This window comes from Gavia stellata, chromosome 3, assembly GCF_030936135.1.
Source record: "Gavia stellata isolate bGavSte3 chromosome 3, bGavSte3.hap2, whole genome shotgun sequence".
NCBI classification, from domain to species: Eukaryota; Metazoa; Chordata; class Aves; order Gaviiformes; family Gaviidae; genus Gavia; species Gavia stellata.
Genome location: NC_082596.1, coordinates 61,861,372 through 61,884,350, shown reverse-complemented (window position 1 = coordinate 61,884,350; position 22,979 = coordinate 61,861,372). Strand labels below are relative to the sequence as shown.

Below are 22,979 nucleotides of genomic sequence, written 5' to 3'. Positions count from 1 at the left end.
CTGATAACACCTGCAGCCATCATCTCCTGCATCTTTGCAAAGTAACTGCCTAGCAGTTTCCTCAGAATCCACTAACTCATGGAAATACTATAGACCAAATTTCCAATCTGAAAAGTATAAATACCTCAGTTTACCCCTAAAGTTTTTGAAGCAGATCTAACAGCAGTCAGACTGCTGAGTCTTTCGTGCTTGCCACCCCCACCATGATGGGGGAGGAAGAATGAGCACTCTCACCATCAGCTCGGGAACTATTTTGCTCTAATTCATAACTTGCCTATGAGAACTTGTGAGTTAGAGAGTTCATGAATTAATGAATTAGTGAACTCACATGTTGGATGAGTCTGTACAAAGATGATTCAGCCATTGTTGTCTTTGTATGTTCTGGTGGGGGTTTTTTGAGGGGGAAGGTGGGTTGGTGGTTTTTTGGTCTTGGGGTTTTTTTTTAATGAGCTCATAAAATAAGGTTTAATTTACAGGGCATATTGTGCTGTAAAATTCAGAAATCCAAACAGACCATGACAACATATGCAGATTATCATAATTCCACAATCTGGGTCTGATCATGGTCTCTGTTAGCAAGTTAAGAAAGTTGTTCTTTTAGAACTGAAAATTAAAAGATCGTGATTGCAAGACTTTTCAATGCACAGCTAAAGATCATTCTGTTCATTTTTTCTACAGCTATAAAACAGAAAATATAGCATATGGTTTAAGATGGTTAAGTTGTTTATGTGGTTTCCAAACTTTATATTCTTTACATGCGTCATAACTAAAAATCAACCAAAAAATGTCTTGAAGAGATAAACAATGCAAATTATTTACTTCCTGTTAGGAATTATCTGATAATTTTTTTTTTCCTTTTTACATTTCTCCAGCTACATTCCTTTTAATATCAAAATAACACTACAAATCTAATTTATTTCCAAAACCCACTTTAAAAAGCACTTATCCTGTGAAAACCATGAAATATAAAGTTATGTTTCTAAATTCACAACGAGAAGCTTTTGTGGGTTTGTGGGGTTTTGTTTTGTTTTGGTTTGGTTTTTTGTCCAATTATAAAAGAAACAGGTTTTCTCACTGTACCAATTTGGAAAGTATGGTTTGTGTCTTTGAGATCAAATGAAATCACAGCCACAACACATTAATGTCCTGACACATAAGATAAATTATGCAACCTCATCTTCCTTCTGTAACCTATTCTCAACCTGAACTTTCAAAGTGTAAGGGACAATGTCAGGCCTAAAACTTAATTTCAAATTTCCTTAATTTTCAAAGTTCCTAAAGGACAGAGTTAAAACTCAGATCTCTTACTAAAAAAAAAAAAAAAAAAAAAAAAAAAAAAAAAAGGCAAAGATAAAACTGAGGGAGAATAAATCAAAAATATTTAGACTGGCTGAGAAGGATGAGTAAAGACAGAAGTGCTGAGTAAAGTCTTATACATTTCCTATAGGTCCGGCCAAATATGCAATCTTGGGAAAACTGAATATCACTATTTTCCTCATTATTTCCTTATGGTATAAACGCCTTTGCCTTGAAAACAAATAAATAAATTTAATCTCAGTGGAGGTTAAAAAATTCCAGAGGCCGTAAAAGGAGTAGGTCCAAATATTAGTAAGCACTTGTTAGTAGAATCTGTGCAAAATGGGAGTCAGGTCCCACTTCTGAGTTGATCGCTGCTAGATGATGAGAGAGAATAATACGACAGAGAGAAGGAAGGCAAAAAGAGACCCAAGTTTCAGCGTGGCCTTCTATTGAAAAATCCAGAAACAAAGTTTGTTAACTATTCTATCAAGCCTAAAAAGTTCAAAACTGGAAAGTAACTTCAGGAAAGGTAGTTCTGTAGGGAAAAATGCATTTTAGTACTACATAAAATGTTGTGACAGACAAGGTTACAAGCTCAAGAAGCGGGCTCATGTGAACCTTATGAAGTTCAACAAGACCAAGTGCAAGGGCCTTCACCTAAGTCAGAGCAACCCCCAGTATCAATACAGTCTGGGGGATGAAGGGATAGAGAACAGCACTGTGGAGAAGGACTTGGGGGTACTGGTGGATGAAAAGGTGGACATGAGCCAGCAATGTGCACTTGCAGCCCAGAAAGCCAATTATACCCTGAGCTGCATAAACAGAAGCGTGGCAAGCAGGTCAAAGGAAGTCATTCTGCCCCTCTACTCCACTCTAGTGAGACCCCACCTGGAGTACCTCATGCAGTTCTGGGGTCCTCAGTACAAGAAACCTATTGAAGCAGGTCCAGATGGGGGCCATGAAGATGACCAGAGGGGTGGAGCACCTCTCCTATGAGGACAGGCTGAGAAAGTTGGGGTTGTTCAGCCTGGAGAAGAGAAGGCTCCGGGGAGACCTTATAGCAGCCTTCCACTACTTAAAGGGGACCTACAGGAAAGGTGGGGAGGGACTCTTTATCAGGGAGTGTAGTGATACTATGAGGGGTAATGTTTTAAACTAAAAGAAGGTAGATTCACACTAGAAGCAAGGAAGAAATGTTTTTATGCTGAGGGTGGTGTAACACTGGAACAGGTTGCCCAGAGAGGTTGTAGATGCCCCATCCCTGGAAACATTCAGGGTCAGGTTGGATGGGGCTTTGGAGCAACCTTATCTAGTTAAAGACATCCCTGCTCATTGCAGGGGGGGTTGGACTAGATGATCTTCTAACCAACTCGATTCTTGAACTGTTAGAAAACATCAGCGGATTATGTGAAAAAAACTCTATTTTGTTGTCAATATTGCGTATTTATAGATAATGACATGTTATTTACATACTTCTAAATAACAAAATGTTGATATTCCATTATACATATTAGCATCAGAGTTCCCTCACACAGTTACAGAAAAAAATAAACACATTTTGTCTCCTTAAGAATTCAGTGACATATGGAAAGGTTTTCTCTTAACTATATTTCCATTTAATCCATTGTCAATATAATGATAGTCTACATTTACCTTTCAATCTACTTCAAAAAAACTGCCAATTGCTCTTATGTTTCAAGGGGAGTAATGTGTTTTCTTGGAATTGTCTTGCTTCCATTCCAAAATAAATAATAAAACAAACAAATAAAAAAGCCACAAAGCATGCAGCAGTTAACACTGCCATATTTAAGACTGCTACAATCTACTCTTGAAAATCTCTAATTTGCTAAGAATTTGATCATTTTATGGGATTACATTTATATTGCTTCTGTAATAGATATCAGGGTCTACACGCTCTCATCCATGCATCAAATGCATATATTCTAGAAAGAAATGCAGTTATAATATGTCTTGAGATATGAAACCTGATTGCATATTAACAACATAAAAGTCAACTGGGTAACTTTCCCTCTTCAAGTCTCTTTGCTGCTTCTTTCCAGGAGATAGAGCCGTAGAAATGCTGGTATGCAAAGGAAAGGTTTGTTCTTAAAATAATTTTGCAGATAGCAAGAGGAGCTCAAAAGAACATCTACTTCTCACACACCGGATAATGCTTGAATCTAAATTAGTTTATGTATTTAAAGATTGGAATAATTTAATACTTGGCTACTTTAGAATCAAGCAGCAACTAGCCAGACAGACACTGGGTATGTGCAAAAACAGAAGTCTGTTTAATTAAGTATGAGCAAAATTTTAAGAAAATTTAAATTCAAATAAATGCTACAATATGGAACTACTCTGAAAATAAGGACTTTTACATTATGTTTCACATAACTTATGTTTTCTTGAGGGGTAGAAAAGATCTATGGTGCATGCCTAATACTTATAATTCTCAGGGATGCACTTGGCTTCTTATAGAGATATGATGCTACAAAATTTTCTTCTGTCCCTCTTCATCATTTTGTAAGATAAATGAATTACAAGCAAACTGATAGTCTTATTTCCACTATGGGGTGGGCCCTCATACAGCAACGTGGAAAGGCACAGCTGTAAGGCACAAGGGAAAGGAAGAAAGACGAGTGTGTATAAACCTTGGCTTTGTCACCATAAACCTGTTCTGCCAACATAAACTGCAAATTTGCAGAGCACTGTGTGTGAAGAAAGTGGTGAACAAGATAATCAAGCATTCCCAGATACTTCCAAGGCTGAAGGTCAATTCTAAGCACAGGTGGAAACAATCCAGAAAAGATGTATCTGTAACAGTAACAATTAGTGACTTGCAGGAAACATTTAATTCTCCATAAAGTTCTACAAAATTTTATATTCAGACTGATGCTTTTATTGAAACTATTACCTTTATTGTGATTCCTGTAACCATGAGGTATTATATATTTCTCTCAGTGTGTGAATTGCTTCTGTAAAATATAGTAGAAACTTTCTATGCCAACAGGAGAATTTGAACACAGGAGCAGTCAAACCAGGATGGCTAAAAGCTTTTAAGAACTAAGCATTTTTTTCTTTCCAATTAAAAGAATAAAATCACCTCTAGGTAAAGAGATTTTGTTCTTTTAAGTTACAGTAAGACATAAGGTCCCAACAATTAAAAGCAGTAACTAAGAATGAGAATTCTCTCACAGCATACCTTACATTATTGAGGCCAATGGTCTTCTTAGAGGCTCTTGCTCAAAATGAAATGCTGTAATTCTTTTTGTAAAAGGATGTACCAGGACAGAACTTAGTCCATTTCTCTGTGGTCCTATGTACTGCTTTTCCTTTTAACATTTTCTCCCCATGTCTAAATATCCATTCTAAAGTAAAATCCTGTTCACTGTTTCAATTTCTTTTCAAACACATTAATATATGTTATATAATATTATACAGATTATATACGTACTGTATACATACACAGTCACAAAAAAACAACTTGCAAAGTAGTCACAGATTACAACAAATGTAAAGACTAAACAAATTCTACTCTTTTTTTCCTTTTTTGGTTGCCACTTTCAATAAACTATAAGCAGTTTGGATACTACTTCAAGATGAGAATCAGTATTATACACTCATTGTGATTTAGGTCTACTGGTTAACACAAGTCATTACATATCATTGCAATATCTTTCAAGATCTTTTACATAGACAAGCTGATGTTTCCTCACATGTCTTTGAAGTTGTATTCAAATCCGTAGGGTTAAATATGGGTAAAATAAATATTTGTACATACAGATGTTGTCATTTACTACCCACAAGGCCAAAAGAAGTTCTGAAGTACTGCTTTAAATATCATTTACAGTAACTTAATTTCTCCAAGAATGTTTTGATTAAAACCCTTCATAATATATCAACCATAATTTTTAAACCATTTGAGTCTGTAGAATTGATAGTAATTTCTTAGCCACTACACTTGAAAAAATAAGTTGTATAATCAGATCATGCAGAGGGGGAGGGGAGCGTGTGTGAAACTAACAACTTTCCCAGACAATCTCAGAACTAAGTGTTAAGCAGAAGCCAAGACAAGCTTAACACTATTTAACTAGCTAGCTGTGGCTTTTGAGAGACAACAGTTTGCTTGGCTGACTCCCCTTTGAGGCTACCTATCACTTTTTATTAGGACATGATCAATGAAAAAAAGAGGTAAAAGTCAGCTTCCGAGGTAATTAGGATAAGTATGAACTGTCAAAGTTTTAGATCTTTTCAGGGTAACCAACCTACAAACAGGTTTACAAAATCTAGTGTAAACTTCTGGACTAAGCAAATGGCTGACTCACCTGAGTTCTAATATCATTGGATTCTGCGTAGAGATTGGTACTCTACCATGAAATACAGAGCATAATTCAGAAAATAAAGGTATGATTGTTAGGAAAGACAAGCTATGAATAATAATCTGAATAATAACTTCAATTCATACCAAATTCACAGTGTATTTAAATTAAGGTAATATTAAGTCATACAAATGAATTGACATCAGTTAAAGGTCTGGTCTAATAGGCATCTCCTGAATACCAGAGAGAAGATTTTTAGAACAATAGTAATCTGTTCTCAAACCTGAAACAGGCAATTGCTTCAGAAGAATAGAGTTCACATTAGTTAATATTAGTACAGCATACTGAAACACTATCTTTTTTTAATGCTTATGGCTAAAGAAGCAAATGAACACTTTGTGTGATTTATGAAAACACCGAGGCATCTTGTTCTTCAGACACAATGAGATTTTCTCTTAATCACATTAAAATGGTTTCTGATTTTTTTTTTTTCAGTAGTTCCACAGTTGAGGCAAAGTATAACCAAGTGCATGAGTCTTCTTCCTCTGTTTCCACAGAAAGCAAAGTAAGTTAGTTTCAGTGAGTGTTTAATGTGACAAACATTTTTTACCCCACATTGACATGAACAGCAGTGTTAAAGGTATCATAGCCTCTTTATTGGAAACAAGTAGGCTAATCAGGTAGCTTCTTACACTGCTCAGCTCAGCTGCAACAGAACCAGTTGTCAGTCAACAGAGAATCTCAAAAGACTACACACAATCGGAATTGTCAGCGTGTTATTACAGGATACGCAGCTGAGCCAGTACACGTATGCACTATCTTGCTTATACTGACAGACAGCCCTTTGACATAACACAGAAGAGTATCTTTCACAGATTTGCTCTGAATTTTTCAGAAAGAGGGAAGACTCCAGAAATGTGTGGGAACAATATCCAAGACATACAACATTCACAAGGTTAGATCTGCCTTTAAGCATGTCATTCATCATTGGTTTTAAAAGTCTTTTTAAAATTTGCAAGCATTAAATCCAGTTGTAAGTTAAAGACAAAGAAGAAAAGAAAGCTAAAAACATTTCATTCAGCTGTTTGCTTTCATCCAGGGTGTTTGTTAATCAGTTTAAGATATCTGAAACATAAATATTTGCAAGTAAGCTTTAAATAAGCTTACAGTCCACTATTCAGACCAAAGACCATTGTATCTTGTCAGATTCTCAATGGTTAGGTTCCTTTCCCAGCCTTTCCCAACATCAGCAGTCTACTATTTAATGTTTTTATTTATTTATTTATTTTAAAAACCAAATTTAATCTCTTTGTGAGAGCCTTTCTAAGTTCTTACTGGGTACAGCCAAATTTTAAGATGCTCAGCTACTCCCAAAATGGCACTGAGGACTTCAAAGATGTGTGGGGTTTTTTCACATTTTTTTAGATGGGGCTATAGATTAGGTCAGCTGTGCTCCTTTGACTTTCAGAAAGAAGTAGAAAAAGGCAACTGAAGACAGAGTTCTTTAACCATTGTGAAGAGCACTTTACTGAACAAGAATTAGGTCAGACACAATGCTAGAACCTGTCCATCCAAACAGCAGAGATCACTTAAATGTATAGAGAAGCTTCATTATTGAAACAAAAATAATCAAAAGTTTATTTTCTAGACTTTATACTGCATTTCTAACAACCTTTTGTATGTTACTCAGTTGGAAAGTGACTTTAAAACTGGATACCTTCACTTTCATTTACAGGCTTTTTTGCTTACTAGTATAACAACACTAAGAGGTTTTTTTTTGTTTTCAGTGTGTGAAGATGTAAAGGCATATCCCTGAAGAAGTTTTTAATCCCTGCTTATAGTCTGAGAAAGTCTTCATTTTTTTAAAAATTCTTGACAATATCTTTAATCTCTTATATCATAAAGCATATGATTTAAGAATTGTCTTCTTATAGTTGTAATCATTTATGATCTTTTCCTATTCAAAACATGACCTACTTTCAAAAGCAATTTCGTAACACTTGGAGTAGGGAAAATTAATCACAGATATATGATGCATTGTTTCAGACCAAGACATAAAACATTCCAACGCTTATTAGGACAAAAACCAATTTTTCTTCAAAACACTACTCAGAATCAATTTGGAAACAAGTGATTTTCCCACCCACATAAGCAGACAAGTAAGAATGCTCATGAATATTTTGTTTTCTCTGGGTCAGAACCTATCCCTTTGGCTTGCTCATCTACTTTGATATAGTTGTATCAGAATTAACAATTCTATTGTGCAGAGATACGCTCAGTTTTATCAGAATAGTTTCAGAAGTTATTTCTTCTATAATTAAGTCTTTAAAGAACATTTTTTAAAAAAAAGATTACTTCTTGGACATTTATATGTTATTATTCTTAATGGTCCTTAACTGCTATGGTGTTTTAACACCATCTTATGTCTTTCAGTGGTTCAAGGACTCCTTTGTGGGATTTAATGCTGTAAGAAAGCATCCTGTGATGACTCCAAATCCACTAAGTCTTCTTTGAGGGAAATGTGCTTAAGAAATAATTCATATTGTCACATAAGCTATGGTTCTACAATTACTAGACTGATCACATAAAATAATCCACAAAGTACCATGTGTTGTATCCTAGAGGTCACTTAAATACATAGCAGAGCATCTCTATTCTCTCACAGTAGGCCAACGAATAGTCCCACCAAAAGAGAAGAAAGTAATTGTGTAAGTAATGGTTACTCAGCCTAGCTCCTGCATACTTTCTTTTGAATATTGTCCTTCAGACAGAAGGGAATTTGGCATCCTTTTGCCAACACAGATACCTACAGAAGTTATGGAGAAATCTTCAAGCCAACTGAAAATACATTTTAAAAAAATAAATAAAGCAATAAGAGCATTCATGGCACTTCTTCCCTGGTATTCCTCCAGTAATGTGATTGACATTAAATAAGAATGGATTTGGCATAAAACCTGTCTTATTTAACCTAATGTAAATCAGACCTAGATTACTCAAAACAGCAAGAGCAGAGAATCAAGCAGTTCAGGTAGGATCATTTTCGCAATAAACCAGTCAACGGAAGATTATTGTATGGACTAAAAGGGGAATAGGAGCAAAAGTGTCCTTTGCTTAGAGACCTGCTTTTCCAAAGGAATGCAGAATATGGTTTCTAGCATGCCTTAACAGGAAATTAATATCAAGATAATGTAGCTTCTGTATATTGATACATCTTTATGTGATGTTAGTTAAATAAAAAGTAAATCTCTGTTGTACAATCCTGTTAATACCTTATTAAAAGCCACGGGGGCCGGGGGGGGGGGCGGGGGGAAGAAGGGGGTTTCTAACAACTTGGAAAAGAAAAGCCCAGTAAGGGTCACTACAAATGGAATGGACTATTAATAACAATAGAAGTGTTGTTAAGAAGATAATTTGCCTATTTTTTTCGTTGTATAGAAGCTTACCAGATATATTGTAACTGCAATAAAGATCTCCTGTTTTGGGAATGCGGGCAAGTCTTTGACATTAAAGCAGCCCTTCTTACAAAATTGTGAGATTAATGTTCAGTTTTCGATTACCCTTGTAACCCACCAAGTTAAGTAGAGTGGAAGATTCAAAGCTCAGAAAGAATTGAAAAGTAAGAACAAGGAAACTAAATAATAAACAACCATTAAAGAGGATGGACACTGAGAATTTATAGGAATACAAGTTATGAATCAATCCGTGTTAAGAAAAAAACACACACAAACTTAAATTGAGGATTTTGATATTATTCAAAAGCTTATTGTTATTCTTTCTTCCTTTTCCTCCATTTTGCTAAAATATAGTTCAATATAAATGCAAACAAAGTACTTATCTCTGTTTTCCATGGGATTCCCCTTAAAACTGCTGTTTCCAAATGCAGTTTGCTTGGGATATCTCCATCATAGAAAGGTAATTGCCTTTAGACACCCCTGGGGACTACTTATAAGATGGATCACATTTATGGAATTCACAATGCACCATAACCAAACCCATAGTTTTTTCAACTAAAGTAAAAATTATGACATTAGTAACAGCACCTTTCATATGTATATAAATGATTTACTGGCATAGAAGGAACTGTTTCCTACCTCCTCTAGGGAGCCAAATTTCATGTCTCTTTCTGAAGTACCTTGCATTGCACAAGCATCCTTGGAACAGAAAAATTCATGCTTGTGTGACTTTTTTTTTTTTTAGTACTTTTATGAAACTTTTAGTGATGGACAGCAGTACACGTCTACTTAGCAACCCGGAAAGTTTATACGTACTATAGTGCCCTGCATTCCTTTTCTTGATGCTGGAGTGTTCAGTGGGTTGTTTGAAGTTGTTGAAGTGGACAAAATCAAACCCAACAATGGAAATGGAAAGCTGCACTAAATACTTCAGAGAACATGCTACATACACATGTTTACAGATCTATTTAATGTAGCCTGAATGTCAATGTTAGAATTGTTTTTACCTTGGAATTCTGCTTATAGTTTATTCAGCTGTACTATTGTAGCGACTTCTTCATTTATTAGCAATTAGTATAAGTATTTGATCTAGAAAAAAAGCAAAAAAGTACAAAGCAGTATTTAAATAAAAATAGTATATATTTCCTTGTAAGAATATTTTATATGCTACAAAAATATAGCTAGTTGAATTAAAATTTGCACTAGCAGTGTTTCCTGATAGACTATTGCCTTAAATGTCCATATGTTCTTGCCAGTTACACTTCAGAGGAAAAAGGTAAAATAAAACTTTTTTTAATAAAAGTGGTAGTAGACATGTTGCTTTATTCTGAATGCTTTGTGAAAAGCAATTTAGAACACAAAATTTTATTTTTCTGTTAAATTTAGCAGATTCTAATGGAATAATGGTTATCAATATAGAATTATTACTGTGGATAACATTTGTTAGTGTCTTCAACCCACAGAGGAATCAACTAGTAAAATATCAAATTTGTATACTTTAAACTATTCCAAGATCTATCCTTCTTGGTGCTGAAGTTAATGACAGTGTTTTAAGTCTGTTCACTACCAGCTGCTTTAGAGTATTCATTTTCTAATAATTTATTTCTCAGATCTACCTGCAGTTAACATTAATACTTTATATTTAAGGTGAAAAAGTGGCCTCAATTCAAAACTGGCTACATGAAAATACATAAAAATACAGACATCTTATTTCACATTTTTCACTAAGTTTTTCATAGAATTCTCTGGGAGGTTTCATGACAGAGTGATATGACTAGTTCTATTAATGACACCTAATATATTATGAAAATCCTTTTATCTTCATTATATTATGCAAAGAATTGCATTCATAAACTCAGAAAAAAGTAAATTTTCTAACATAGGTAATCTAAAACAAAAGTTAGGCTTCTAGCAATAGGACTATTTATAGCAGTCTGCTTCACAAAATGGTTGTAAAAATCAGTGAGAACTAAAAGAAAATGCAGCTCTCTGGATAGTCAGTACAAGGCCTATATATTTGTTATATATACTTATTGAACTCATCAACATTACTTTTGAAATTTGACCCTGGGTTCTCATTGGTGATGGATCATCCATACAGCCTCATATAATCTGGGATATTTGCCTTTCAAATAATGACAAGCTAAAGATCTTTGTCCAGCATCAATAAATCATAGTATCAATAAATAATATTTCATTGCATTAGAAAAATATCATATAGCTAAGAACGCACTTTTTTCTTATCCTATCATCAAATATTTTCGGAAGTTAGGATTACACAACTCATTAGTGGAATTTATGAAAATAGAAACACTGTGAAAACATTGCTTTCTAACAAGAAAACCAATATGAGCCGCTTCAAATTTATAACAGTATTCACATGACACTTATGTTCATAATACCAATAATGATTAAAAGTTACCAAAGCTTTACCAGTTAATCCTACTGCAGATGCATTTCACATAGTGATTTTAAAAAGGTTTTCAGTATTAAAACAGTATAATCCCTGAAGTTTCTGCATTTATACTAATTTCTAAATCAAAAATAAGAAATAACCATTTAACAAACTGCCCCTTTGAAAATTTTGAAAACTTACCTGGTGAGTAAGGATCGTACTGTATCTGAAAAGCAAGATATGTTTAACAGGGTGTTAGAATTAATACTACCCAATAGTTGTAAGGACAGAAGACAAAAATCTAGCTTGATCTAACTTAGCCACATACTTCAAATACTATCTGTTTTTTGATCTTCAATACTTTTGCTGGGTATTTCAGATTGTTTTTCTCCTTACCATAAGCATGATAGTAAGCCATACTTTGTCCATGAAGAGAAATATAACAATTAAACAGTAAACTCACAGCTTAAGACCCCTTACCCTTTGGGTTTGCTGGGCTCCTCTTGCTTCTCAGTGTTACAGACACATGTGTAAACAACATAATTTCCTGCATCCTTTTCTCATCTGCACTGTACTGGGACTTGGCCAAAGGGATTTTTTACAGCATTAAGGGCACTCCACAGTAACTTGCAAAAGACTCTCATTGGTCAGGTTTTATCAAAAACTAAACACACATTTTTCTTTTAAGTACAAGTCATTTATGCAAAACAAAACTTTTTGCCATATTGTTCTTCACTAAGTATTGCTTTATTCAGTTTTTATTTCTCCCTCCCTTTCTAAACTGAGGACTATGACTCCAGTCCCCCAAATATTACGTATAAACTCAAAGTAATTGTTCTAATCACAGTAGTTAGGCACAGGTACTAGTGTTTTCCAGGTTGGATGGATTCTTATGCCACTACTTGCTCTGAGTATACATCCTGAGTTTTAAATATCTTATAATAAGACTAGTTTTTCCCTCTGTACAACTGTATATCATCTAGCTAATACATGTATTTTCATAACTGACTCAGTAATTAGCCAGAGGCTCTTGGACATTATTATGAAAAATTGTAGTATTTTAGATTATCAGAGACATGAAAAGAACATGGTAAGGAAAGGTAAAAAAATATGGCTTTTGAAATGCTCATTTCTGAAAAATGAAATACCTTTGCATTAAAATTTAGAGTTACAGTATTAAAATAGGAGGTAAGAAATGTTTCTTTAAAGAATATAAGCACAAACATTTTTGTAACTGGTGTGCACAAAACATGACACCACTATCCCAAGATTAATATCACAGGCCACCTAAATGGTAGGTCCTCGAGGCATAAAACTTATATAGTTAGACACAGCTGAAATGATTTGCCATAGCTCTGAAAAGATAAATATTTCTAATTAAAAACACCCCTCATCATGTACAGAATACTGACAATTCCTATGTCACAATCTCAGACTGAAAAGCCAGATTTCCTTACTCATAGCTTTAAGGAGCATATCTCTACTTTCCTACTAACATCCCACCACCTTTTAACAGCAGGTAGTCTTTTCATCATGAATAATAGGTATGACTGCAGGAAACTTCACTTACTTAAACAAGGGGATTGTCTGATACTAGGATTTTTTTTTAATTTATTTTAAGGAAATGAACAACCAAACCACCCAATCCCATCAATTACATGGGCATTATGTGATTTTTGTGACTCACAAAATCTATTCCACTGCCAGGAGACCTTGATGTTATGCCTATCACTGTAATAATTACAGAACAGATGTTGCCAACATGCAAGCTTGCTAACATATGACCTTCACATAGGGAGCTGAATTGTCTTCCTAGAAATCTCCAGGTATGTAAACAATTCTTAGTAAGTTCCTAGTAAGTACATTCATAGGCTCATCAAGAGAATGAGACTCTGTTCATTATTTTTGTAGGAAAATTATACTGAGAAAATATGATAAAGACTGTAAGCAGCTTCAATAATCTAGATCATATGTTCTGACACATGGCGTCAGCTGTCAACTGGAGCATTGCACCCCTGACTAGTGTGGGATAGAATCCCTTCTCTTTGAGTACATTTGAACTTTGGCAGCATGCCTGACCTGCTTTTTCCAAGATCCACAGAGAAGGATTAACAGAACAGAAAAGCCAAATCTTGAATTTTTAAATGTCAAGACCCACCCCTTTGGGGTCACGAAGGAAGAGACCTGATCCTTTCCAGGATTACTGAGCCAACAAAGAAGATTATTTAATTTGTCTTGGAGGAGAAAAGTCAGAGCAAGTCTTTTTCAAAACATAGACGTTAACAATATTTACTATATTGATAAATTTTCCTTTGCAGATATAAGATATTAAATTGCATTACGGTTCAAACAAAAAACAATAAAGCACTTCAAGCACAAATATCAATAGATCAGAACATTCCTATTAACATTGATTCCCAATATCCATGAAATATAAACAGAGCAAGTTGTAAAATAGGTTCTCAAGTTGAAGATTCCTGTGCACTGGAACTTACTTCCACATGGTTGCAGAATTTGTGTTTTATGGTTTTTTTTTTTTTAAAAAAAAAGGGCAAGAAAAGCCAGCTCAGTTATTTCAACTGTTTGTGATTTTATTCCAGATGTCTCCTGACTAGCTGATGGTTATTTTTTAAATAAGTTATAGAATTTGCAAGAGGACAACACTTCACCAATTTTAAGATGATAAACAGAAGTAAAAATGCAAGAATTGTTCTCATTTTGTCATATTCATATTATATTCTACTGAATGCCTACAGAAATGTTTCCCTTTTCCATACATTATAAATAACTCAGCAAAATAGTTTCCAAATAAAGTGTCAATAAAAATATCATTAAAAAATTCTGGTACATCTGTTGCAGGAAACACTAATATAACTTCATAATTTATATTTATGATTACAGTTTACTGTTGAAATAAGGTAATGTTGAAATAGCAGCAACATACTTTAGAATAATTTTAAATGGAATCAAATTAAGAATAAATTAAGCAGTTTCTTTTTTATGAAGGAAAAAATATTGTTTCTAGTCTGATATTTCAATATGAAAAGCTAAAACCAGTTGAGTCAAAGAGATACCGTTATTCTTGCTTTTCAGTGTAACCAGAGTGTACGGAGAGGTCGCCTTGCCAAAAATTTCATTCACTGCACACAGGTGTGATGCTGCTGTAAATTCTAGATCTGTTCACTAATGGACTGATTAGAAAGACATGAACATGTAGGTGCAAAGAAGACAGAGACTTAGCACAATTTTTCATTTCATCACCGTCAGTCAAACACAAAATTCCAACTTTGTTTGAATCAGTACTATTCAACACATTCCTATAAAAGAAATCAAGTTATTTCTATGTATACTTCTGATTAAAAATGTGAAAGGTTCCACACTATAATAAAAATTATGAAGCCTCAAATCTTTAGGGAAAATATATTTTTTGATGAATCGTTCATATGCTCAGATATCTCAGTTTGTTTTCCTCAGATATCAATTATAAAATAAATATATTTTTTCAAAAAAGGTTGACAAATACTGCAATGAAGTGTACAAGAAGTATGTGTATTTTCCAACATCAATTTGGGAAGGCTGCAGGATGAGATGCTACTCTGCATCCTTAGAACGTGACTGCTATTAATAAACACAGCTTTACAAAAAACCTTTTCTTTTTCCCGCTCTTGTAACCTAAGAATAACAGTATCTTCCACAAGAATACCTGTACTCTATACAGGGGACTGTAACAGCAGTGTGATATGACTAGTGTTTCATCAAAACATACCTAAAGCAGGGAAGATGTCTAAATTTGTATTATAAACACTACCTATCCCATTCTGAAAAAAATGATTATTTCCAATTTTTCACAGTAAATGAAAGCTCATAATTTTCCTTTTTGATCTAAAAGAAGTTATTTCTTTTACTAGGATAGCATTACTGCAGGTACTCAACATTCAAACAGCAACAGTGACTGCCACAAAAACTTTAATCACTGTAAATACATTTACTGATATAAAAAGTTATGGTTTATTCACTTTTACAAGCAGCAGTGTATCTCTGGCTGTAGGGTTGCCATTCTCAATAATGAAAACATCTTGTATCTTCAGCATTTTAAGTGACAAAATTTGGCAAGATTGAAGGTTTTATGTTATTAATAAAAAGAATGTTTTCATTTAGGTTTCTGAATATCTGGACTTCATCTGTATCTATTTCAGAAAAGAAGCTATCATAATGAGGTCTTTAAATCAGCAGATTGTAAAGAATATCTGAAGGAAGACGTGTTCCTGAACAAAGATGAACATCAGCTGCATACAGATGTTGAAAGTTAGTGTCTTAGCACTACTTACAGGTCAACAGCAGTTAAAGAGGCCATTAAAAGCATGAATGTATTTAAGACCTTTCTCCACACTCTTGTGATGACTTTGATTACATCAGTTGTCCTTACCCAGGATTAAATCAAAATTAGAAGCCAAATCACATTTATATGTAGAAAGTGTAGCATGAGTCTGTTTTTTGGTTTTGGATAGGATCAATGTAATTTTTTTGTTTGTTTTTCATACACAAATAATAACTATATCAATAGAATACTTTTATCTTTCTGCAGTTTTCTTTACTCAAGGCTATTCTGCATCACTAAGGCATGATCAAAAGTGTACTTCTTTTGGATAATTCAGTGACCAATTTTAGTTAATAAGTAATTTCTCAGCAGCCTAATGAGAAACACAGGAATCTCTTCTTGCAAGCTTTTACTCTATTGTTTGTTAACCTATCCGTTATTGTTGTAAAAATTAGTCACAGCTTCAAAACATACATTATTAAGCACCCAAGACTATTACATACAGCATAAGACAGTACCACAAGGAGACATGCAAACTACTTCCAACAGTATTACTGAAGAGCATTAAAAAAAAGAATGCATTGGTCTGGGCAGAGTGTCAGGCAAATGTCTTGAATTAAAGTTGCGGTGGAAATTTATGGAGCTTTTTCCATTCCTTGTTCTGCTAAATCTCCACTCCATTCCTTGCCCAAAGAAAATAAGTGCTAGAGTTGAGAGAGATCACTTTCTAACACAAAAGGAGTTCTGTTGTCCACCCCTCATAATTTAGCTATGAAGATTCAGCTTTAATAATCACTAAAAACTGTGCCGTTGTAAATCAAAATCATGCCTCAAAAATATGGATTTGCAATGAGAAGAAATATGCGGGCAAATTCAGATATCAGAATTAAGAACAGAAACCATCAATAAACTAATTTAGTAACTCAAGCATACTTAGATTACTGATAAATTTATTTTTTTAGATGGGTAGTGGCTACCATCAGTCTGTCACAGTTACAAGCTTTAAATCTTTTAGTGCCTGATGAGTTCTACTGTTCCACAAACAGGGACTAAGAATTAAGGCCTGCCTAATACCTGAACAGGTGATCTGCTTTTCACTTGTCAGAGTTTGGCTAAGATCAGCATCATTTTGACTTGGCCTTAGCCAAGTCTGAATTTATCTAGTGTTAGAAGTTGAAGGCATAGTTGAAATCTTCTAGGTAATATAGTCTTGAAAAATGTTGAAATAAATTAATTACAAAAGTCTTACGGAAATGTTAAAGGAGATTTGTAATCATATCTGTACATCTAGAGCTTTAATCTACAAAGATCAAAGGATCTGTATAAAAAATGTTATAAAATTTTGCTGATCATATGTCTCTGAAGACACAGAAAAACTCAATATACAAGTTCCATTGCACTTTCTTGCTCAATTGTTTCTTTTTCTTCTCTCCGCCCACCCTCCAAGAGAGCAATTAAAGACAGAAAGGTGGTAAGTAAGGAAAGTACAAGAAGTATTAAAAACAAAAAATTACCATTACACCTGTCTGATATTTTGATGTATTATGTGATGTATTGTAATAAGTTAATTTACCATAATGAAAAGACTTAGTGACAACAGGAATGTCTTATTAATTACAAATCAAAACTATGCAAGTATTTATCTTTTTAAGCTAAAGTAAACAAATTGAAATGTAGACAGTATTGTGAAGGGATGACGGCACCAAGTGAAGTGGAAATCGTTGTTTGACTTCTCAAATAAGCAAAACAAGAAACATTCCAAGCAAGTGTTTTGTCTAATGTATATGGCATTTAGAAAAGCAACTACAATTCTGATCGCAGAATACTGGATGTAATAACCTTTTTCTTAAGAAAAAGAAGCAATGCCATTTTCTGTTAAACTCTTAGTACTTGCTTTTATTCAGCTGGCAGTAAGAATTACTGCTGCTGAAGGTAAGTGGTAAAAGTTCCACTATTTCCCTTTGGCTAAATATATCTTTTGGCAACCCTGAACCTAGTTGATCTAGTTGACAACAGTCCCATGACTAAAAGAACAGACTTCAAAGACAGACAGATCATTTCTTTTTCTGTTGACTTTTTTCATATGCACATATTTTCTATGCAGTGGGATGACGTTTTCTATATCTGTGGCTGGTTTGAATCCATTGAGGTCAATCTGAAGAAGTTAACTTGTTAGTTTAAATTATGTGTGGTTTTAGTCTTGTCTTTATTCACAAATAAGTGCAGTGTTCTGTTACGTATCTTGTGACAAAATTATCTCTCCAGTGCAGAAAAACCCCCCACACTCATGCATATGACTGTGGATATATTTTAGTTAAAATTATTTTTTATAGTCTGGCTACAAAGTATTTTAATCTATACGAAAAGAGAAATTAGATGGCAAGCTCATATTCACTGAAATAGGAGACGAAACCTGCTACCAGTTGATTACCATTCATGAAGGTTGTGTGTAGAAATAAAAGGAGAATATACAAGTATATAAGGCAGAGATAATTCAAATGAATCTGAAAGATTCATAATCCTGATACTGATATGCTTTCATACTCAAAAAAGCACTCATGAAATAATAAAAACACCTTATCTTTGGCATGAGCTTTTTATTCCTTGTTGGCTTTAGCAAATGTTAAATCCTAAGAGGACACACATAACATCAGGTTATTTAAAATCAACCACATGCTTTTGGCTTTAAACTGTTCTTCTTTATGTGCACCAAGATCTGACATCTGGCTAATAATCCATGAATTCTGTTTTATAAATCTAAATTAAATTGTAATTTGACCTGTTAGTCCTTAGTTATTAATTTTTCCAGTTTCAACATCACATATAGTTAGAAGATACCTTATATGTGCACAGGTGGCTTGTGCCCTCCAAGGTCAAGTTATACCATTTCCACATTAAATATAGGATACCATTTTCAGAGCATGTTTACCTGACTTTATCTCATCTAAAAGTTCATTATCTTCCAAGGCTCAAAATTCTGAGCAATATGTGGAAATGGTTCTACAAGATTTAATTAGCAAGCAGAAGGATAGAAAACTGGAAAAACTGCTTTCAGCAGATTATAAATCTGTAGATGTCTGATTTTCATGATGAGTGAGAACACCTGCGTTGGTATTACCTTTTATTGCATTTCCTGCTGTGGCTGTTCCTGGGCAGCTGTGGGGAAACTCAGCCAATTGTAGATTCTTTCTGGCAGGGAAGGTAGAACTGCCAAAGGTGCCTGGCCTGAGTGCCTTGCACTAGAGCCATAGATTTCTCAACGAGGATAGAAAATTACTTCCTTCCAATCCTCTCCCAGTCACTTAATACTTCCCCTTAGTTCTCTCTGACTAGTGCAATATCTCTAGATGAAACCAAGGACGTACATGAAAAAATTTCTTCTCCTAAAGTTCATTCCATGTTTTTTTATATAAGGCTGAGCACACAGTTAATTTGCACTAGTATGGTTTCCTAGTGTACAATATTTCATTGGAGGTATGTTTTATTAAACTAAAAATATTTTCTTTGCCAGTTGAAAACTAGCTTTAACTGAAGTCAGAAAGAACATCGATAGGAACCTTTTAACTTCTAACTAAGGCTAAAAAGAAGAAAAGTTTATGATTATGCTGATATTTTATGCTACAAAGCGATCACTGTCAACCAGTGCCAATAGCTGCAACTTGAAAGGCAGTACTGATGTAGTTTGTCATCTTAATGTACTCCTCTTCACTTGAGGAAAGTGAATAATGTACAGAACCAAAAAAGTGATTACAGCTTGCTCCTACTTTGCCTAAGTATAATATTTTTAATGTTTGAAGACACTGAACTATTTTGCATTTTGACAATTAGATTTCCTGTTCAAGTTCTCCTCAAAGCCTTGTCAGATACACAATCGACTAAATCACAGAATCACAGAATCACTAAGGTTGGAAAAGACCTGTAAGATCATCAAGTCCAACCATCAACCAACACCACCATGCCCACTAAACCATGTCCCACAATGCCACGTCCACGTGTTCCTTGAACACCTCCCATGATGGTGACTCCACCAGCTCCCTGAGCTGCTTATTCCAGTGTTTCACCACTCTCTCAGTAAAGAAATTTTTCCTAATATCCAGCCTAAACCTTCCCTGGTGCAACTTGAGGCCATTTCCTCTTGTCCTGTCGCTAGTCACTTGGGATAAGAGGCCAACACCCACCTCTCTGCAACCCCCTTTCAGGTAATTGTAGAGAGCGATAAGGTCTCCCCTCAGCCTCCTCTTCTCCAGACTGAACAACCCCAGCTCCCTCAGCCGCTCCTCATAAGACTTGCGCTCCAGACCCCTCACCAGCTTCGTCGCCCTTCTCTGGACGCGCTTCAGCACCTCAATGTCCTTCTTGTAGTGAGGGGCCCAAAACTGAACACAGGATTCGAGGTGCAGCCTCACCAGCGCCGAGTACAGGGGCACGATCACCTCCCTACTCCTGCTGGCCAATATATGAAAGAAGCAAGATCTTTGGGAGAGGTAACATATCTTAGAAATGCTTGCCCAGAAATATGACTTTTTTTTGCAACAATTTAAAAATGTCTGATACAAAATGTTAACCAGCTCTGCAAATATTGTCTTTCTTACTCAATATTTATGCATTTATGTATTTTATAATTCTCCTAATATATCTGTGATGTGTCAATTGCCATACTAACATAACTAAATATACAAACAAATTGAGGTTGGTAAAAGTCAACAGAGTACCACTAATAAAGAGAATAGTTATCTAATATTAAACATCATAAGCTTATAATCAGGCTTTCTGTATGTGTTTCCTGAAGCAGACTGCAACTAAAGTTAGAACTTATTCTGGTATCCCTTTTTTCCCCTGAGAGCACATAACCACAGTTACCTCACGCTTTTTTCTACTAATAATATTAATATTCTAGAATAGGAGAAATGGAGAATATTTCTAGAAACAGCTAATAAAGCAGTTTAAAGCACATTTATGTTATCTATATGAATTGTGCTGAAATCAAGAAAATCTTTGCTTAAATAAAATCATCTGCATATGCTATGACACAAATAATTTGCAAGCTTGCAAAGCTGAACTGCATTGAGTGATGGAAACAAATAGAATTGTTAAGAATATTTTTGTATTTATATTGTTGTTTATATAATATTTAAAATAACTATTTTCCTATCTATTTATCTTTATTTGTTTCTTCTCATAGTGACTAAACTTTTGCTAGGAAATACTTGCTTCTGGAGCAATAATTGTGCTGCAGAAGTCATTGTTTATAAATCTGATAAGGTATGAAACTACAGATTCAGATTCTGACAAAGAAGCCTTGGCTATTGTTACGCTAAAATGATGGCTCTTGTCACCATGGCAAAATACAAAGAGAAAAAATGTGGTAAATGGAAAATTTTTTAACTTCCCAATAAAACTGACTCAGCAGCAAAAATGTTCTGGGACAATTCTCAACACGTGCTATCATTTCTAGGCATATGAAAAACATCAGTTCTGCCACCCTTTGAAGATTGGACATATACGTATTAGTGTTTTCAGATGTTTTTTTCTCAATTATATGGCTACATTCTGGGAGGGATACATCTTTCCAGGTAGTTAGAAACATAGTGTTTCAACTTTACTCCATGTGACTCCTGCAGGGGAAAAGATTAAATCAGCTCCTATATCAGTTTTATTAAAACTTTTTATGGGTTAGTTAAGAGAGTCCTTACTGGTAGGTTATTCTGATTGGAGCTGACTAGTGAAGCTGAGAGAATGGTACAGGCACTTGGGCTTAAGATTAACCTGTTTCAAATGAAGGGTACCAAGGAAATATTGATAAACAGTTAAGTAACTTTGTAAATTATTTATCCATAATGATGTTTACAAGACTTAAAAATTAGTAACAAACAATGTTTTGGTGTTCTATGGAACACTATGTACCTTATCCACTGTGAGTCAGACTATAGTATCCAAACTCAGCACTACTGTATGATCATGTAAAGCTTTTGTACTGTCAAAATAAGCTTAAAAATCAAATCACATATAATGGGTAAGCCAGAAGTCTTGCCTGGTTCGTTTCCAGAAATGAACGCTGTGAGCAGACACTGAAGAGTGAAGATGAACAGCTTTATTCACTGAATTCCACCCAGCCTGAACCTGCTGTGAGACTGGGACAATACAGAGGTATTTGTATAATAATTAAACCTGTGTGTTGTAAAGCACAATAATTATTGAAACTGTTTCAGCAGATTTTGGCTAAGGCGTACCGTGCATGCGTATGAAATAGTAGACATCAGTTCTTCGTCCACAGATCTCAGCAAAAAACCCCCAAACAAATCTCTACAAAGCAGATTTCAACAAAAGCAGAAGTAACATTATTCTCATCTTCCTATAGAGAAATTAGGCGGAAAGTTATTTGACTTTATCATACTTATGAGCATCTCAATAGCAGAACCATGAAAAAAAGAAAATAATGTCCTGAGCACCAATGCAGTCATACTAACCGGTCTACATTACCTCCCTCGTGGTTAAATTCCACCTGCTCTTTGAGTCCATAATAGTATATTCACCATGAGACTGTAACATTTCTTGTGGACACCCTGTGCCTTGATGATCATCCTGTGGGTAGGACTTTTTACTGCTAATATTCTCTGAATACAGTTTTGTGCAAGGTGTCAGGGCAGCAGGGGCTCCCCATGGGTCCGTCAGTAGGGCCCTGCCTCAGCCAGGAGCAGGGCAGCGGGGGCACTGGGGCAGCCCCAGTCCCGGGTATGGGGCACCTCCCTGGGGACGGGGATGGGGACGGGCTGAGGCTGGGACATGGGCCCAGCCCTGGGGGCCTATGGCCAGGCAGGGCAAGGCTGTGGGGAGCTGGAGACTGGCCTGGCTGGGGCATCGCTGGGGCAGGGGCCACAATGGGGTGCTGGGCTGTGGGCAGGGTGCGGGGAGTCCCAGGGGTGGGCAGGGACAGGCAGGGCTGGCGGTGCCTCAGGGCCATGACACAAGGCAGCTATTGATGTCTTTTTTCCCAATTCAGTCAATATCGGATATTTTAAAAGCAAATCAATATAAACCAAAAATGTATTACAGAAGTCAGCTTAATCACATATATGAATTTTAAAAGATATACTTATCTTTGATACCTTTAATAATTATCTTTCATCATCATACCTTGATACTTGGCCATGACTTCATACCTGCATGCAGGGACATGAAATTCAAAGCTAGACTTT

General features: G+C 35.1%; 1 protein-coding gene across 1 annotated transcript in view; it reads right to left on the bottom strand.

The window, feature by feature from the left end:
- The window catches only part of CCDC102B (coiled-coil domain containing 102B), a 186,747-nt gene extending 174,775 nt beyond the window's left edge, over positions 1 to 11,972 (bottom strand). The window contains exons 1-3 of the mRNA XM_059815694.1: positions 11,946 to 11,972; positions 11,667 to 11,691; positions 10,078 to 10,159 (exon numbers count right to left, since the gene is read on the bottom strand). The gene's annotated coding sequence lies outside the window, so the exon portion shown is untranslated. The remainder of the gene's footprint in view (positions 1 to 10,077; positions 10,160 to 11,666; positions 11,692 to 11,945) is intronic.
- Positions 11,973 to 22,979: the final 11,007 nt, after the last annotated feature.